This window comes from Triticum aestivum, chromosome 5B (genome assembly GCF_018294505.1).
Source record: "Triticum aestivum cultivar Chinese Spring chromosome 5B, IWGSC CS RefSeq v2.1, whole genome shotgun sequence".
NCBI classification, from domain to species: domain Eukaryota; kingdom Viridiplantae; phylum Streptophyta; class Magnoliopsida; order Poales; family Poaceae; genus Triticum; species Triticum aestivum.
This window is the reverse complement of record NC_057807.1, coordinates 599,229,171-599,236,276: the sequence shown is the minus strand read 5'-3', so window position 1 is coordinate 599,236,276 and position 7,106 is coordinate 599,229,171. Positions and strand designations below refer to the sequence as shown.

The 7,106-nt window shown below is 40.8% G+C and overlaps 1 long non-coding RNA gene and 5 other non-coding genes across 7 annotated transcripts; all 6 read left to right on the top strand.

Annotated features, from left to right (window-relative positions):
• The first annotated feature begins 3,535 nt into the window (after positions 1-3,535).
• LOC123113523 (uncharacterized) lies at positions 3,536-6,035 on the top strand. Of its 2 annotated transcripts, XR_006456067.1 has the most exons (3): positions 3,548-3,703; positions 4,522-4,940; positions 5,802-6,035. It is a non-coding gene; the product is annotated as an uncharacterized lncRNA (long non-coding RNA). The 2 variants fall into 2 exon arrangements; XR_006456066.1 differs by lacking the exon at positions 5,802-6,035 and having other exon boundaries at positions 3,536-3,703; positions 4,522-4,844.
• Positions 3,825-3,913, top strand: LOC123118347 (small nucleolar RNA SNOR75). The gene has a single exon (XR_006457891.1). It is a non-coding gene; the product is annotated as a small nucleolar RNA SNOR75 (small nucleolar RNA).
• On the top strand, positions 4,021-4,107 carry LOC123118335 (small nucleolar RNA SNOR75). The gene has a single exon (XR_006457880.1). It is a non-coding gene; the product is annotated as a small nucleolar RNA SNOR75 (small nucleolar RNA).
• LOC123118087 (small nucleolar RNA Z105) lies at positions 4,160-4,226 on the top strand. Its single transcript, XR_006457709.1, has one exon. It is a non-coding gene; the product is annotated as a small nucleolar RNA Z105 (small nucleolar RNA).
• LOC123118054 (small nucleolar RNA SNORD18) lies at positions 4,324-4,404 on the top strand. The gene has a single exon (XR_006457680.1). It is a non-coding gene; the product is annotated as a small nucleolar RNA SNORD18 (small nucleolar RNA).
• Positions 5,219-5,308, top strand: LOC123118351 (small nucleolar RNA SNOR75). Its single transcript, XR_006457894.1, has one exon. It is a non-coding gene; the product is annotated as a small nucleolar RNA SNOR75 (small nucleolar RNA).
• Positions 6,036-7,106: the final 1,071 nt, after the last annotated feature.

The following is a 7,106-nucleotide window of genomic DNA, read 5'->3' as shown; positions in this document are numbered from 1 at the left end:
GACGACATCTGCAACATGCAACTCCAATATCATCTTCTCCTCCTCAATTTTTTCCATTTTTTCCTTCAAGTAATTGTTTTCTTCTTCAACTAAATTTAACCTCTCGACAATAGGGTCGGTTGGGATTTCCGGTTCACATACCTCCTAGATAAAAAAATCTATGTCACGTTGGTCGGCATAATTGTCATAAACACTAAATGGACCAAATAGTTATAAAAGATAATATATACCACATCCGAATCATAAACAGGACGAGGGCCGATGGAGACGGATACCAAAACCATCGCACTATATAATAACAAACAATAATAAAAGTAAGAAAATTACACAAGTATCTATCTAAATCATACAAGTAAGAACTTTTTTCTTTGAGAAAGAAGATAAGATCAAGAGGCTCACCATGATGGTGCCGGCGACGAGATCGGCGCGGGCAATCGACGGCTGGGAGGATGGGGACGTGACATGACATACCGCTAAACCTAAACAAATCTAGAGGAAAATGGACTTTGGACAAGTACTTCGAGAGGAGAAAGCTTAAGTGCGGCTCAACATTTTATCGAACACCTCGTGTGCATAGGAGGTGAGCTAGAGCACCACAAAGCTCTCTCCCACGACCGGCCAAAAAAACCAGAGCACTCCATTGCTCTGCTCGCGGGCAAGGAGGTATATATAGGCATCTTATTGGTCTCGGTTCGTGGCTGGAACCAGGACAAAAGGTGGTCCTTTAATCCCGATTCCAGCCACAAACCGGGACTAAAGGTTGTGGGCCAGGAACGAGGCCCTTTGATCCTGGTTCGTGTTTGGAACCGGTACCAAAGGGGCGAGACGAACCGGGACCAATGCCCCACGAGGCTCGGCCGGCCTCCTGGCCTCACGAACCGAGACCTATGCCCCCATGGGTCCCGGTTCGTGACTGACCCGGGATTAATGGGCTTATGTGGCTGGACTGAAACCCGGTTTTCTACTAGTGAGTATGCGTGTATGTGTTTATTATAGGGATGAATGTATGCACATATATATGAGCGCATGCATGTGTACTGTGTTAAAAAAAGCACCAGCACCTGCCCCAAAATCAAGTGATGGGGGCACCTCTTCTACCATTACAGCCCCTGCTACACATACAACCGTAATCCCACAAGGATCAATCAACAATTAAATCCACAGAACTGAAGGTTGTGGAGATTGGAGAAGAGGATATGTACATCATGGAAGCAAGATACATGGACAAGACGGCACGAAGGATGGTGTTGTAAGGACACAAAAGTCACCCTAAAGCACTTGGAGAAATTTCAAAATTAGGTAGCTTATTTTGGTTGGGCCACTTTCTCGTAGTGTGGACCAAACCATGTATATTAACTCCTTTTTGGTTCAAACATACTAGACAAAAGGTTTGTGGGCCTCGGAAAAATGCAAAGCAAATTAAACTAAAGGGAAGTGATGGACGGAAATTGACTGCAATGCTAATGATGGATTGGTGGCCTCAGACGAGAAGGACAGCCGGGCACAATGGAAATCTTAGATTGGAACTGACGTGGGATGCTTTCATCCACGACAGTGAGCCCTTGGACCTCCAAGGGAGTGTGAGAGGAGATGTGATTTTCTTATATGAACAAAGCGAGTGCAATTGAGTTGAGAGTTAAGCTAGGGTTGATTTAGTCATATTGTTGAGAGTGATGGTCGCTCGGGGAGCCTTGTCCTTTTTTATAACCAGTCTAATGAAGTGGTGTTGAATTATTCTTCTCCAAACTTTATTGGTGGAATTGTTATGGTGAAAATAATGCTTCATGGTGCTTGACGGGATATTACGGACAACCTACTTGGGATAGGAAGCACCTGTCCTGGACATACTCGTGCAACGTAATGCGGCTGGTCCATGGTTAGTTTTTGTGATTTTAATGAGAGATTGGTGGAAAGTGAGAAGGAGGGTGGTGATGTTCGACCTCAACAGTTGATGCATAATTTCACAGGTTGTGTGGACTTCAATAGACCACGGTTATTGGTGATCAGTTTACCTAGAGCCAAGGCATCACTAAGTAATGAGGCGTGTGCGGATAAATTGCCATATGCGTTGGGTTGGTTCATGAGCACCATGTCCATTCAGACCATTGATCTATTCTCCTTCATATTTTAAAAAAATATGTTTTGTCTCAACAACCGAAGGCCCGAAAAAAGTTTGAAGCCCGTTGGTTGTGTGAAGAAACCGTTAATGCGGTAGTCCAATTGGCTTGGGAGCGAGCAAGCTAGGCCACCCTTGCCTGATCATAAAGATCTACACAAGAGGGATCTGGAGGTTCTGAAAGGCCCAAATAAGAGGATATCGAAGCTAAGTAAATACCTTCAGAAATGGAGACAAAGTGATCTGACGGGGAGATTAGGGATAAAAAAGATCTTCAAATATTGAGAATCTTCTTTTTGTTAGGCTAGATATTGAGAATCTTCTGTATCAACAAGAATTGATTTGGTTATAGAGAGGACGAGCTAATTGGTTGCTTCATGGAGATCGGAATACATCATTTTTTTCATAAACTTGCTTCAAAGAAGAAAAAAGGGAAAGTACATTAAGAGGCTACTTGATAATACATGGGTACGGAGAGAAGGTACAAATTATCTCAGTAGTTTGTTACAAGGTACTTTATCGATTTGTTCTCATCAGAAGTAGTTGATTACAAGTTACTTTAGAAGCAAACGAGTAGCAACTACATCAGACCGCAGCAACGGGTTGTTCAACTATATGGGACGAAGTTTGGTCCCTAGTTTTTAAACAAGACTTGGCTACATCAGTATGATTAGTCCTGGCGAAACAATATGTGGTTGAATGGTTAGAAGGACAATAGTATTCTCAGCCTATTAGTATTCAAGTCCTGGTGCTTGCATTTATTCTGGATAAACGCCTATGATGACTTTGTAAAATTTAGATAATATGCTGACTCAGTCTTTCAGAGATGCTCATAGGGATAGGGTGTGCGTGTGTGTGTTCATATGGATGAATATATGCGCATATATATACGAGCGCTTACGTTTATACTGTGTTAAAAATAGTATAATTAATGGTGAATGTGCTGCACCAACAGTTGCGCACCAGCGCCATCATTATCCCATAATTTACAACTTTATGTTACGTGATTGTGTAAATAAATACTTAACAAATCTTGCTCATGATTTTATTTTGTAATCACTTATTTTGACTTATGAAAGAAAATATAATTTATTTGATAAGTCAATAAAAGATGAGACGATATTTTTGAACCAAAAAGATGAGATGATTAAGGCGGTTCCCAAGGAATGGTTATAAAAAAATGTTGGACGAATCACTCCGTCTGGCAGAAAAAGGAACGCTACTCTTTTTTTTAAGTAAAAAAAAAGAGAATAAAAGTAAAGACTGGTCAAGTTTCTTTTTTCCCCATTCAGGAAATCAAGTCCAGTCAAATGTTAGCGTGGGCCTATGCGTTGTTTGGAGGCCCAACAGGCCCAGAAACCAGAGGAACTAATCGGATCAGAACGCCGTTCACTGGCTGATCCGAGCCGTCCACGCGTCCGATCCCGCTAGGGTTTTCCCCTCTTCAGCACCCAGCCCGTATAAGTACGAGGCGAGAGCCCCGCCGCCAACAATCTACGGAGATCGGGTTCGTCCACACACTCCCGCCGCCACCACCGCCGCGAACCGGAGAGCGAGGCCGACACCGCCGCCGCGATGAGGGCCAAGGTTCTTACTGCCCTTCGTCTACCTTTCTCTCCTGTTAGCTGCTTCGCGACCGCGTTAGATCTGGACATGTGCTAGTGTTTATAGAGTGTTCGTTCTCGCTGTTGCTTGCGTGATTAGTGGTTTTCTGTGATGATCAACACTGATTAGATGTCAGATCCAATCCATGCCATCCAACCGTGGGGACAAAAATGAGGCATTTGTCTGAGGGAACCGCTGCTATTTCGACCAGATTTGCTCCCTCTATTAGATCTAATTACTGCCTCTAGTTATGTTAGCCAGATTTATGTGTTTTTTTGGCTGTTTTAGTTTGTCCATAGTCTCTGTGATGATTAAAACAGATTACGAGTCTGATGTAATCCATTCTATTACACCATGTGGACAATCGAGGCATTTGTCTGAGAGAACTCTGATTGTTTAGCTCATTTTTCCACTGTTTTTTTGGGTATAATTGCGTCGTTGGCATGATGAGGAAGACAATTGTTGTCCGATCTATTTGATGATAAAATCCTCCTACTCATTCTGAATGTCAAACCGACTGCAGATCTATACTTTGCTTAGCTAGTTCTTTGGATATCTTAGCATAATTGATTCCTATTTGCCTTTGAAATCGACTTTAGTCTGGGAAATGATGAAGAACAATTGGTCCGTGTTTCTGAAAATCACGTGATGATATCCAATGAAACACTCAATCTTCTGATTCCAAAACAAGTTGTACTTTCTGTTCCTTTTCATCTGGAAAACTTGTTATGTTCCTAAGCATCTTCTATAGCACCCATGCAATTTATGCTGATGCTAGGCATTGTTGCTGTAATTTGCAGTGGAAGAAGAAGAGGATGAGGAGGCTCAAGAGGAAGCGCCGAAAGATGAGGCAGCGATCCAAGTAGGCCGTAAGCATCATCTTGCATCCAGGCAGCGGAACTCTGAGGGGTGATGGCATTGTCTAGTGATTCTTGATTTGTTCTGTTGTTTTGGCTGTGGAAGTTGCTTTTACCTGTGTTTGGTCAAATTTAGTTGTTTAATACTAGTCTGGCTATGTTCCAGTACTGAGTTTTATGTAATGTGAGGATTATATGTGTTTGTGACTGAATTTTATGCACCTATTATCCTTGAGGTACTCTGAAATGTGCCTTTTGGCCCTGCATTTGTTGTGTCAGTTATTTTATCTTTTTGCGGTGTGACAGGTCCTTTTCTTTGCTCCGAGATGAACAAATACCAGGAACATTGCAGATATTTGCAGGTTCATTAATTTTCTTTTTACCTCACAAGGGAAACAAAAGTTGAACCAGTGACACTTCCAGCATTGGTAGCTGCCAGTGAATTGGAGCCTCAGTTGAACAACTGAACTTGATTTATTGCTTAAGCACCATGCGGTAATTTGATCTTAGACATGGGAATGAATTGGTTGAGATTAACAATGGTGGTCAGTTTGAATAAAATACCAACTGATGAACATCATGGCTCCAAGAACTGATGGCAACAATGTATTCGTTCTACCACTTATTGTCACTTTCAGCTTCTCTGTATTTACTGCTATTTCACAGACGATGAGTCTGATTTAATCCATTCTATTACACCATGTGGACGATTGAAGCATTTCTCAGGGAACATGCTTAGGTCTAGTTTTTTTTTTGGCCTATGGCTGGGTGTGGAAATAAGCTGCCCCTAGAAGCTCAACCTAAAATTTCATTTTATAAGCCTGCTATAAGTAAGGAGGGGCAACTTATTTCCACAGCCAGCCATAAGCTCCAAAAGAACTAGCCCTTAGTCTTTTAACTTTACTATTCCATTTTTGGTTTAATAACTCATGTTCTTGAATGTCAAATGCATATATAAGTACTCCCTTTTGTTGCAAAGATTCATCACATTGTTACAATCTTGTCATTTGCCAAATACTAGATTGCAGGACATGTCCTTATTATTTTTCTTTATTATTGCTTTTTGTTTGTTCATTTAACAAAACTGACCACACACAATGAGAATTAAATCCGAACACCCAATACTCTTGTTTCCAACAAATAAAGTACATTGCATTTGGTGTCCTGCCTTGCACTATTTACATGCAAATTATATTGTACATTGCGTTTGAAATAATGTGCAGTGGAAGAACAAGAGAATGACGAGGCTCAAGAGGAAGTGCCAAAAGATGAGGCAACGATCAAAGTAGGTGAGCAATTGCGAAGGTTTGATTAAGTCTTGGTCAATTCCTGATGCCGCGTCCTCTTGAATCCTGATGGTGATTCTGGTTGTGGCAAATGTGGATCTTTTGTAATCACTCATTAAATATCCTGAACTTTAAATATATAATTTGCCACTACCTTGCTCTCTCAACGAATTGATTAGTTGCGCTCGGCTTGCAAGTCTTTCCTGACACGACAGTTTCTTCAATATTTGATTGGTACAAACCACAAATAACGAGGTGTTTCTATCTCTTGTGCCATGTTTACTCACGCGCAACGGCTATTCAACAAAAGTATTGCTAGTTAGTTGTCGGATTGTTAATTACTCCCTCCGTTCCCGAATAATTGTCTTTCTAGCCATCTCAAATGGACTACAACATACGGATGTATGTAGACATGTCTTAGAGTGTAGATTTATTTATTTTGCTTTGTATGTAGTCACTTGTTGAAATCACTAGAAAGACAATTATTTAGGAACGGAGGGAGTAATTATCTCTTATGTTGTTTTTGTTTCTCCATTGCATTTGTGAAGATGCTGGATGCTCCGCTAAAGATAACAATCAGTTCACCCTTGCATGCAGTTTGGTCAGGGTATGCACGGAATTTTGAGCAGTTAACTAAGATAGATCAGACTATTCAGATATGTTAATTCATTGGCAGTGCTATTGAAAATAGTTTGCCCATCCAGAATTAAATAAGTTTGATTCTACATGGAATTATTATTTACATAAAATACATATGGGCTGAAAAAATGGAAGGAATCTTTTTAATTGACTTCACATGAGGATGGCAGTCATCAAGTTAAAGGAGTCATTTATACTTTTCTAGAGTGGCATGGCCTTCTCATTGTGATATGACCCCATGTAATATAAATACCGGGATCGTCGATGTTTCGCCTAAAGTTGGTGTTGTCCGAAAATATGCTGCATATATATTAGAGTACGTGCGGCCAAGCTACAATGATGAACAACTAGTTTTTGTTGTTCAAAATACAAAGTGTGCGGGTCAAACAGAGACTGGTGCATTTATTTCAGGAGATAAACAAACGAGTAATAACACTAATCCTTGTGAAGAAGCTAAGGCTCTACACATACTATTATCAAGGAGACCAATTAATTAAAGTTGAGGATCTTGTATTGGATGTAAGTGTTTAGATGGCAGGTGCAAGAAATCGTATTTTTGTTCCTATTTTTGCCCTGTAACATGCACCGAAAGGACATGTATGT